The sequence below is a fragment of the Neopelma chrysocephalum genome, unplaced genomic scaffold, assembly GCF_003984885.1.
Source record: "Neopelma chrysocephalum unplaced genomic scaffold, ASM398488v2 Primary Assembly neopelma1_181636, whole genome shotgun sequence".
Taxonomy (NCBI): Eukaryota; Metazoa; Chordata; class Aves; order Passeriformes; family Pipridae; genus Neopelma; species Neopelma chrysocephalum.
In genome coordinates, this window is record NW_020937831.1 from 1 (window position 1) to 9,950 (window position 9,950).

Sequence of the window (9,950 nt, forward strand, 5' to 3'; positions counted from 1 at the left end):
ATATGATGATGAATGTGACATCATAGGTGAGATGTGATGTCACAGGGGTAGTGATGTCATAAGGCAGCTGGGATGTCACGGAGAGGATGTGATGTCACAGGAAGCAGTGATATGATATCACAGGAGAGATGTGATGGCATATGATGGATGTGACGTCAGCTGTGATGTCATGGGGAGGTGTGATGTCATGGGGAGGACATAATGTCAGAAGAATGACATGACATCACAGGAGAGTTTTGATGTCATGTGATGGATGTGATGTCATAGAAGACATGTGATGTCACTGGAAGGATGTGATGTCATAGGATGGATGTGATGTCAGCTGTGGTGTCACAGGGGGCTATGATGTGACGTGAAGGTGGGTTGTCATAGGGGAGCTGTGATGTCACAGGGAGGATCTGATGTCATATGGGAGATGTGATATCACGTGGAGGTGTGATGTCACAGGAAGGATGTGATGTTATATGATGGATGGGACGTCACAGAGGAGCCTTGATGTCACAACAAGGATGTGATGTCATAGGGGATATTGTGATGTCACGGGGAGGATGTGATATCAGAGGGGAGGACGTGATGTCACAGGGATGATATGATATCAGAGGAGAGATGTGATGTCATATGATGGATGAGACGTCATAGGAGAGATGTGATGTCACAGGGGAGGTGTGATGTCACAGGAAGGATGTGATGTCATGGGGAGCATGTGATATCATAGAGGAGTGACACATCCCCCTCCTCAACCTTGCTCCAGCTAAAGCCGTGGAATTTGTCTTTGTTTCTCTCAGGTTCAAAGTCAGGCTGTTTAATTTCCATGGATGTCTAAAGACGAGTTAAGGGTAGCTCAGACCTTTTGGTGAGCAAGGAGTTGTTTCCTCTTGAGCATTTGAACTCAGCCTTTGTTACTGGTTTCTTCCCACTCTTTCTGAGCAGTTCATTTCCCAGGGTGAAAGCTCTGATTCCCCAGCACAGTCAGGTTATCCTGAGCTCAGAATGTTTCAGTGGCCTCATTTTTCTCCAGTATTAATTCTGTGCCAAATTCTTGCTTCCTAGGTCAGTGAAATGTTAGAAGACAGAGAATCTCACCTTGATCTTGGACAGAAGACTTATAGACTTCTTTATGCTGTTGAATTCTTCCCTAATAGTTCTGGATGACAGGACACCCATGTGGAAAGTCCCTTTTCTGGTTTTCAGGACTTAAAATAGATGCTTTTCTGATGTCGGTATTTATTGTAGTGTTGTTTATTCAACTGTGAGGATTGAATTTAGTGTTCCTTACATCTTTAAAAAGTGCAACCCCTTTCATCTATTGTTTTAAAAACCATGCATGGGATGTCAGACGACATAAAGACAGAATGTAGAGATAACCCTGATGTAAGTGATGGTTCCAGTCATCCCGTGTATGGATAAAAGATTTCCAAGGCTTTGTTCCAAGTTGCTGCCCCGCCCCCACCCTCTGCCTGCCGCCTCCTGCCCCTGGAGCCTGATTGGCCACTGCCCCACCAATGGGCCGTCCCGGGGGATGCAAATGTCCCGCCCTGCTGCATATTCATGAGCTGTGGGCGGGGCTTTGAGCCCTTGATCAGACCCGGGCAAGCTTTTGGTCCCCGCCCGCCGCCGCCGCGCCCGGAGCGAGCCCGTGCCAAGTGCGTGGGGTCGGCCACAGGAACTTTGCTTTTCCCCGCGGGGCGCACGGAGGATTTGTCGCTGGGCGCACATGGACTCGGGAGAACTTTGCCTGCCAGAGCCGCTCTCCCTGCACCACGAGGTAGAGCAGGTACTGCTCCCCCCCCTCCCAATTTTTAAGTGTGTATATGGATATTCTTTAGCTCTAATTTCTTCATTTGGTTCTTTTCCTGAAAAACTGAGATCCTTTGATCTGTATAAACTACAAATAAACTGGGAAGAGTTTTTCTGAGGTTTTTCTCAAATAGCAGGCTTAGGGAAAGGGGGCCCTCAGATACTTTGGGGGAGCTGTGGAGAGCTGAGCGGGAAGGCTCAGTAAAAGAACAAAACCGTCACTGTGCAAAACTATGGAAAGATGAAGGAGCTTCGGGAAGCCCTTCACGTCTGCAAAGGGTTTAGTCTTTTATAACAGCTTATGGTGATGGTGGCTCTGAGCCTCCTCCCCTTCAAATTCAGCTTTTGGCACAGTTGTTTGCAATGTCTTAAGTGTTGAAGGACATGGTGAATCAGAACTAGGAGTTTGTTTCCTGCCTCTTTAGGTTGTTCCTGTGTTGTGAGGAGACCTTGCTTGTTGGAGTGCTGGTGTCTGTTCCTGGCAGCAATGACAAGGCCGAGGGCAGGAACAGGGAGGTGTCTGGTACAAACCACTTGTCTGAAGTAAACAATGTCTTTTAGGACTTTCCCAGTACCTGAGGCACCTGCTGTTTAGATCTGCAGCAGACTTGCTGGTAAGGCTACAGTAGGACTTGTGAGCAGGATGGAGAGAAAAACACACATGAAAAATGGAAAAAGAGAGGCCTCGTCCACTTCTCCTCAGCAATTGGGTCCCCACTGGGGCAGGCTGGGCAGGAATGGCATGGAATGATGCGACAGGGTGATCACTGTGTCACTGTCTGTCAGGCTGAACCTCTGTGTCTGCATTTTCCAACCCACTGAAAGCTGAGGTGAAGCAGTGAGAAGTGGCAAAGCTGCAAATTGCAAGTCAGCCCCAGCAAGACCTGCATTTAAAAATGTTCTTCTAACATTTTACTTGCCAGCAGCAGTAAGTTGCTTGGCTGGGAAGAGGGATAAAAACACCTCTGGTCTGCGTAAAATTTGGGTTAGGAAACTTGCAAGTACTCCTTGGCTTTTTCTTAGAAGCAATGACAAATGTTGAGCTGCTGTGTTGTCTGTCTCATTGTAAATTTGCAAGTTCATTTTTGAGCAGAATCAAATGGTGATGTAATTACATACTTCTCCTAATTATTGAGTAATTATATGCTTCTTATAATTGCTGAGTAATCACTCTACTATAACTAGAATTTAATGTTGCAACTAATTGTGTAATTACTGTATCTTAATGTTGTTATCCAGGCAACTTGGAATAGAGTGTTATCCTTTTAATTCTGTTACTCAAAACTGCCTTTTTAAAATATAGTATAGTTAGGCATTGGAAGAAAGATTAATAATGGAGTAAAAATATCAGCAGAGGAAACACATGTTTTCCTTGCAGGTTCAGGAGGATGAAAATCAAAATATTAACATGTTAAGACTGTAGTGTAGATAGAAAAAGTTTAATTTTCTCTTGAATGGGGCTGATAAATTGCTACTAGGCAACCCACTTTTATGCTTAAAGTTTGAATCTATCCTATGTGCCAACCTGTCAACACTAATTTTTAAATTTTCCTGCACACTGGAGGGGAAATGCTTAAAAAATGCATCTTTTTTCCACAGCCAGCTGAGTCCTTAAGTGCTTCATGTCACTAGAACCTTAAGAATGTAAATGTCACATATAGAGTTGGCCATTTCTAGTGACTTTATAGTTAATAAAATAATGGGTGCATCTGACAGTCACATGTTGTTGTGTGATGGTCACAAGTACTCAGTGGCAGACACTGGAGAAACTGTGATAGATGAGAGGAGAAATGTGCTTTGTTGGGTTGTATCTGCTCCCAAATCACACCCAGGGACAGTTTCACAAAGGTGCAGAAGGAGGGTTTGATGTACAATTGAAGAGCTGAGTTCAAGGACTGTGGATGCATTTTCCTGGTGCTGGTTGAGCAGCCTGGGTCCATCAGAGTCATGTCAGACAAAATAACTTTGCTCCTGCAGGATTCTGGGTGTGGAATGTGTGAAACGTGGTTGTTCTTCTGGCAGGATAAGAAGTTTTGCCTTCATTCCTGTACCTAAATGGGGTCTGGGGCTTGTGTAAACTTCAGTGAAATCCAAACTGAATCCATCAGGCTCCATGAAACCATCCTGCCTTCACCCTGCTGAAGTCTGTCCGGGTGCTCTGGTGCTGTGGTCTGGTGTCATCCAGGGAGAATTTGAGCAATAAGGATCTGGGCTACAAGGCAGGTTCTAAAGAGTTTTACAAAACTGCCCCCCCTCCACAAAACCTCAGAAAACAAGTGTGTCAGATGTTACCAGAAGAATCACTGCAAACACCCTTTGTGCCACTCCGTGAACATCAAAATAATGGAATTGTGTGGACTTGTACCATAAGTAAATCAGAGATTGTTTGTGGGAATCCCCAAATTAGAAGAAAATCCAGATCACTCATCTGTGGTAAAATGTGCTGTGAGCAGGAGTGAAATGTGCTGCACACACACGTGTTAGAGATCATCAGGGAAATATGGGAGATTGGAAAACCATTTTCAGATTTAATAACATTTCAGTTTTAACAGTTCATTTAAAACTTGAATGAAAATGTGTAAATCCAAGGAGTTTCCCTTAAGAAATTAATTAAAATATTGATTTTCTAGGGTTTTTGTAATTCCATCTTATCTAGGTTTTGTAGAGGACTCAGATGTGAATATTCAATCTGCTACCTGTGACAATACCTGACTTCATTTACAATACTTTTAATAGTTATATACTGTTTAATCTTATTCTCATCCCTGTGATCTTAGACTTGTGTGATTCTGCTGTTGTTTGTAACAGAGAATTTCCTTTGACTTCCCTGTGAGAGCTCTCCATGGAATGATGAACAGTAGTAATAATATTAATCATTTATAGAGTGCTTTATATGTTTGAAATACAGGATAATCTTTAAATGAGCTCAGCTTTGCTCTCAGATATGTGAGTGAACTCTTCACTGATTTGAAAAAAATTGTTACCTGACATACAGGGTTTTTTTTCTAGTCTTACTGGGTATTTTGGAAAGGGTTTCTTTATTTTTGTAGGGCAGAATATTGTCTTATTTCAAGTTTGAGATCTTAAAAGGTTTGCAAAGGACATGTAGGTTGCTGTGGTGTCCTCTGATGATTTCAGCTGATAAACTGAAAGCTTCCAATTCTTTTATCTTTGAGGGGACTGCAGGCCATGCTGGAAAGCAGGTGTTACTGCAGGTGACTTTTTCTGCTGTATGCAGTGAGTTAGCTTATGAACTCCTAAGGGAAGCATTTTTCTAGTGAATTCCGAATTTTTTACCAGTGTATCATAGGCATAAGAATTAACAGTAACATTTGGAATTTGCAGTTATCACACAACTTTTCTAGAAGATCAGTAATTTCTGAGAGCTGGCTCCTGTTTGCAGTATAGAGCAGTCAGCTCTGCAACTGCATGGTTGCTTTATGTACTGGTTTGTTTATTTCCCAAGATTTACAGGTACCATAAACTGTTGCCAAAAGCAGGAGAAATGATGAATAATAATTTTTCTCTCCAATAGCCAAAATTCCGTGTGTGTGTGTGTGTGTTACTGGTATAAACAGCAAGTCTTCTTTTGAGTAGGAATTAGACTTAGTTCCTAAAGACAGGGAATTGTAGCAGACACAAGGTCTAACATTTGTTCTTCTCCTCCCTTTCTTGTTTTTTCATGACAGATAATGCTCATTATTCTGTGGTAAATGATACTCAGATGTTCTGCAGCAGCAGGAAATTCAATGTATGGGTACCATTAAAGGCCTGGTTCCATTTTCTAACTACACAGAGCAAGTGAATGCATCCAACAGCCAGGGCAGCTTGATGAGTGATGCTGTAACAATTGTCAGGCCTCCAGGAGGTGAGTAGGAAAAAGTGCTTTTTCTGTGCCTGTCACAATTCCACAAACACCCTGTTGAACAAAATGTTATTTATTATCTCAGCTGAGGACTGGAAGTTCAGAAGAATAGATTTGCATTACTAGTTCTTACTACCAAAATTGTTGCTTTTGGCTTCTAATTTGTCACATTGTTAACTTTAGGAACTAGAGAATGAAAACAGTCGTATAGTTAACATACTGTGAAGGTGAGAGGTCTATTATGTACTTCATTTTTTTTCTGTGAATGGTGGTGTGTTCTATCAGGGACAGCTGATCTAGTCCAAGAATACAGAGAGATTCACCTGCATTTTGGAACCTGTTTTAGAATAAAAGTTGAAAGTGCTGACAAGGAGCACTCACTGGATAGACTTAGAGAATTTGTTTAATAATAGTGATATAAACCACTGGCAATATATTGAGCCAGAACCCACCAAGTTCTTTAGCTGTAAGAAAGTCAGTTCCAATGTGCTGATTTACAGTGACTGAGGCTCTAAACCCCTCTGGCTGTTTTCTTCATAACAACTGGAAATGAGAGAATTGAGCAAATACGCCCTGAACACTGTGTTTTGTTCTGTGGTTTTGTTTTGGTTGGTTATTGGGGTTTTTTTGTGTCAAGAAAGCTTTTACATTTATAGCTGGTGTAGGTGTGTCCCTTTTAATTCCCTTTTCATGGTCACCCTGGAGAATTAGCTTTGGTTGAATAAATGCCAGTGGAAACAATTAATTTAAGCCAGTTCTGAATTGTAATGTGAGAGCCCAACAACTCTTGATCTTGAGAGATGTGTAGGTGCAGCTGTTGAGTAAGAACAGTGTAGAGTGACATCCAGACCATTTTAAAGGAAAAGAAAAACAAAACCAAAGAAAAGAGAAATCCCATAAACCTTACAGCTCAAAAATACAATTGAACTTGAAACAGTTTTCTTGCAAACAGATGGATTAGGTTTGGGTCCAAAGCAGCAGAAAGACTTCAGGAAAGTGAGTAAATCCAATACAGAGTTTGTATGACAGATTACTGAGAAATAAAGAAAAGGTCCATTTCCAGCACATTTTAGACTTTTCCAGTTTTATTGTCAAGTTGCACCTAATCTTAACAAATTTACTTTGTTATAGAATAATAAAACTGCCTCTGAGTTTCACTGCTCATTTCAGACTGAGCAGTAAGACAATGTTATTTCTAATTCCAGGGCCACATTTTAATTTTGCACAGCAAAATTTGGTAGTGAAAATGTTACCCAATGACAAAGTAAAGGATCTTTAAAGATAAGCAAGGCTGTGCACAGGTTTATGAGAGCCATTCAGATAGACTTTCTTTCATCATTAGATTGTTGTTGATTACAATTAGAAATCTTAAAGCTTTGAAATTATCTTTTTTATGACCCTGTGATAGTTTAAAAGCAATACCTCTTTGGTTAAATAGGTTTTAGTTCACGCTTCCTTTTAGTTAATACTCTGAAAACATGTTATCCTGGTTTACACATAAAATCCTGCTGAAAAGCACGTGACATTCCCCAGGATATGTGTGTTTAAGTAGAATTAAATTAGCAGTGAGAGTTTATAAAGAAATCTTCCATACTAGGACAATTATGTTTGCTTTACTGTGATGTTTATTACAATGACTCTTTAAATGCTGTACAGTTCCATTGCATGGTAAATTATGAGTGTAATGGTAATTTTACACTGGGCTGTATTCAGTACCTTCACACTTTGTAAACCATTAAATGAAATCTGGGTGCTTCTAACATAAGAAGAAATTTTATTTTTTACTTCAGCGGCCAAGATTTCACTGAGACAGAAGTTTTGTTTGATCAGAGTGAGAGAGGTCTCATTAGGTACAAAATCACAGCCTTTTAATGAGTGTGAACATGCAGCATTTTATCAGCCAAACCTGTGTGGATTGGCAGCTGATCAGGAAGGGTCAGCCAGGACTGTGCATGTGCTTAAATGCTGGAACTGCCAGTTAAAGTCACTGTGGCACAATAAGAAGCTGAAACTGTAAGAACAAATGATCTTCAGAGTGGGAAGGCAAAAGAAACCAGAGAAGCTTTTCAGGATGTTCAAGTTCAGAACAAAGGCATTATGGAGTATATAAATTTTAAATACACTGATTTTTGCCTTAAGACTTAAAGCTTTTTTTTCCAGATGAACTGAAATCTTGTCTGAAACTGTCTTTGTTACATCCAAGAACAGCGTGGAAAGCTAAAAGAGATGGAAGGAGCATAAAAGGGCACAGTTTACAATGATTAGTTGCAAATTTCATACCGCAGAGGTAGAAGTCAATTTTTTTGAGTTTTACGTTTTTTTAAAAAGGAATAAATTTGCTCTATTTGTCTTGTCCTAAACTGCTTTGGTGGAAGTTGTAAGAAAAATAGTGTACTGGTCAGTGCTTCACATTAATTTGAAGTTGCCAAGCAGTAAAAAATCTGGAAAACAAATTTCTTTAGAATTAATGTAATCAGGTAAATGACTTGAAGTGATGCAGAGGATGTAAAACTGCAAAATTCTGGGAGAAAATCTTCTGCATGACATTCTTGGCTATCCATTTTTCTTCTTAAGGAGTGCTATTTCTGATGAAGTGGCAGATAGAAGACCCCATTATTTTAGGATTGCTTTGTAATAAGGGATGGTAAGCTAGCAGAAAATAAATTTGCAATCACTGCTGATAATACTCCAGTTAAATCCATTTGTTCCCTTCCTCTGACCATCAAAGCCCTAAGTATGGAGGGGAATGAGAGGTCCTCTGTGCAGAAAGGAGCAAGATTATGTTGAAAAAATAGGGGCAAAGAGAGAGCAGAGAAAGACAGGCTGCTGCTCAGATGGGAGGCAGGAAGGTGAGGTTCAATCATCACCTGCAAGGAACAGAAAAGGACTGGATTCCCAAGTCATAACAAGAGAGATGAAGATTGTCGTGGCTGCTGATTCTGTGCTGCATTGCAGAGTTGTCTCTGGGGGGTTCTTGGTGCTGACTCAGTAACTTGGTGCTGACTCATCTACAGAGCAGAGCCTCAAAGAATTGGTTTGTTTTTCCTGTGTAAAACAGAAAAGGGAAGATACTCTGAACAAAGAATGGCCTGAGCAGTGAAGTGCTTCTTTAAGCTCTCATGTGCTCTGTGTGTGATTTGCACAGCACAGGAATGTTCAGCAGTGGAAGATGTGAGATTTTTGCTTTGGACTCTTAAGCACCTGCCCTTTCCTGTCCACCTGTTTGCCTATGGAATACTGAACTGCCCCTGCCTATGGAATCCTGCACTGCCTCTGCCTATGGAATCCTGCACTGCCTGTGCCTATGGAATCCTGCACTGCCTCTGCCTATGGAATCCTGCACTGCCTCTGCCTATGGGCTTGGGTTTGTTCCCAGCAGCCAACATTGACCCTACGGACCTGTAGCTGCTGCTGTTGGTTCAATATCTGCAGGAGATGGTTCCTGCAGCCAGGGGATCTCAGCCACTGTTAGTTTAGGCAGCAACACCTCTGGGACTGGATGTTGAACCTCATCATAGGATCCCTGATCTAATCATGCAAACAAGTAGGAATCCTATCATACAACTTATATTTGCATCTGAAAGAATTCGTTCATGCAAGTGGATCACTGAAGCCAAGAGGCCTCCTTAGAGGAATGGATATTCAGCAAACACAGCAAACTGCTGTTAGGTCAGAATTAATTAGGAAAAAAGATCAAACCTGGATATAAGAGATTTTTCCCTGTGAGACTGATTTGTTTTTCCATTGTGCTTAGTATTGCATTGAGAGTCACATCATAAAACTTTTTTTGAAAGATTTCCTTTACGTCAAATTTCAGTCTTTTGGATACATCTCTCTTATCCTTCTCCTCCTTCTTTTTTTCTCTCTTCTTTCTCTCTTTTCTTTCTCTCTCTCTCCTCTCTCCTTTCTCATCTCTCTTCTCTCCTTTTCTTCTCTTCTTTGCCTCTTTCCTTCTTTCCACCAGGATTCTTTTCCAACAGGATTCTTTCTGTTCTATGTCTTGTGTTTCTTTTCCATTTTTCTTCTCTTACATTCTCTTACGTCACTTCATGTGAATTTAAAAATGAAAAGAAAAATTAAAAGTAGTTTTTTAAAAAAAAACTTTTTTTGAAAAAATCACATTTAAAAATATTCCAAATTCTCAAACATTTGCATGATGTCTATCTAACTTCAGAATAACATAATCTCTGATTCTGATGAAGAGCAGGAAATGTTTTACACAAAGTTCTTAAATGAAAAATTGTGACCATTTCTTTTCTAGAGGCAGTTTCAGGAGACAGCAGGATAG

At 40.7% G+C, this 9,950-nt stretch overlaps 1 long non-coding RNA gene across 1 annotated transcript; it reads left to right on the forward strand.

Annotated features, from left to right (window-relative positions):
• Nucleotides 1-2,317: 2,317 nt before the first annotated feature.
• On the forward strand, nt 2,318-7,668 carry LOC113962489. Its single transcript, XR_003532562.1, has 3 exons — nt 2,318-2,411; nt 5,487-5,665; nt 7,563-7,668. It is a non-coding gene; the product is annotated as an uncharacterized LOC113962489 (long non-coding RNA).
• The last annotated feature ends 2,282 nt before the right edge of the window (nt 7,669-9,950 follow it).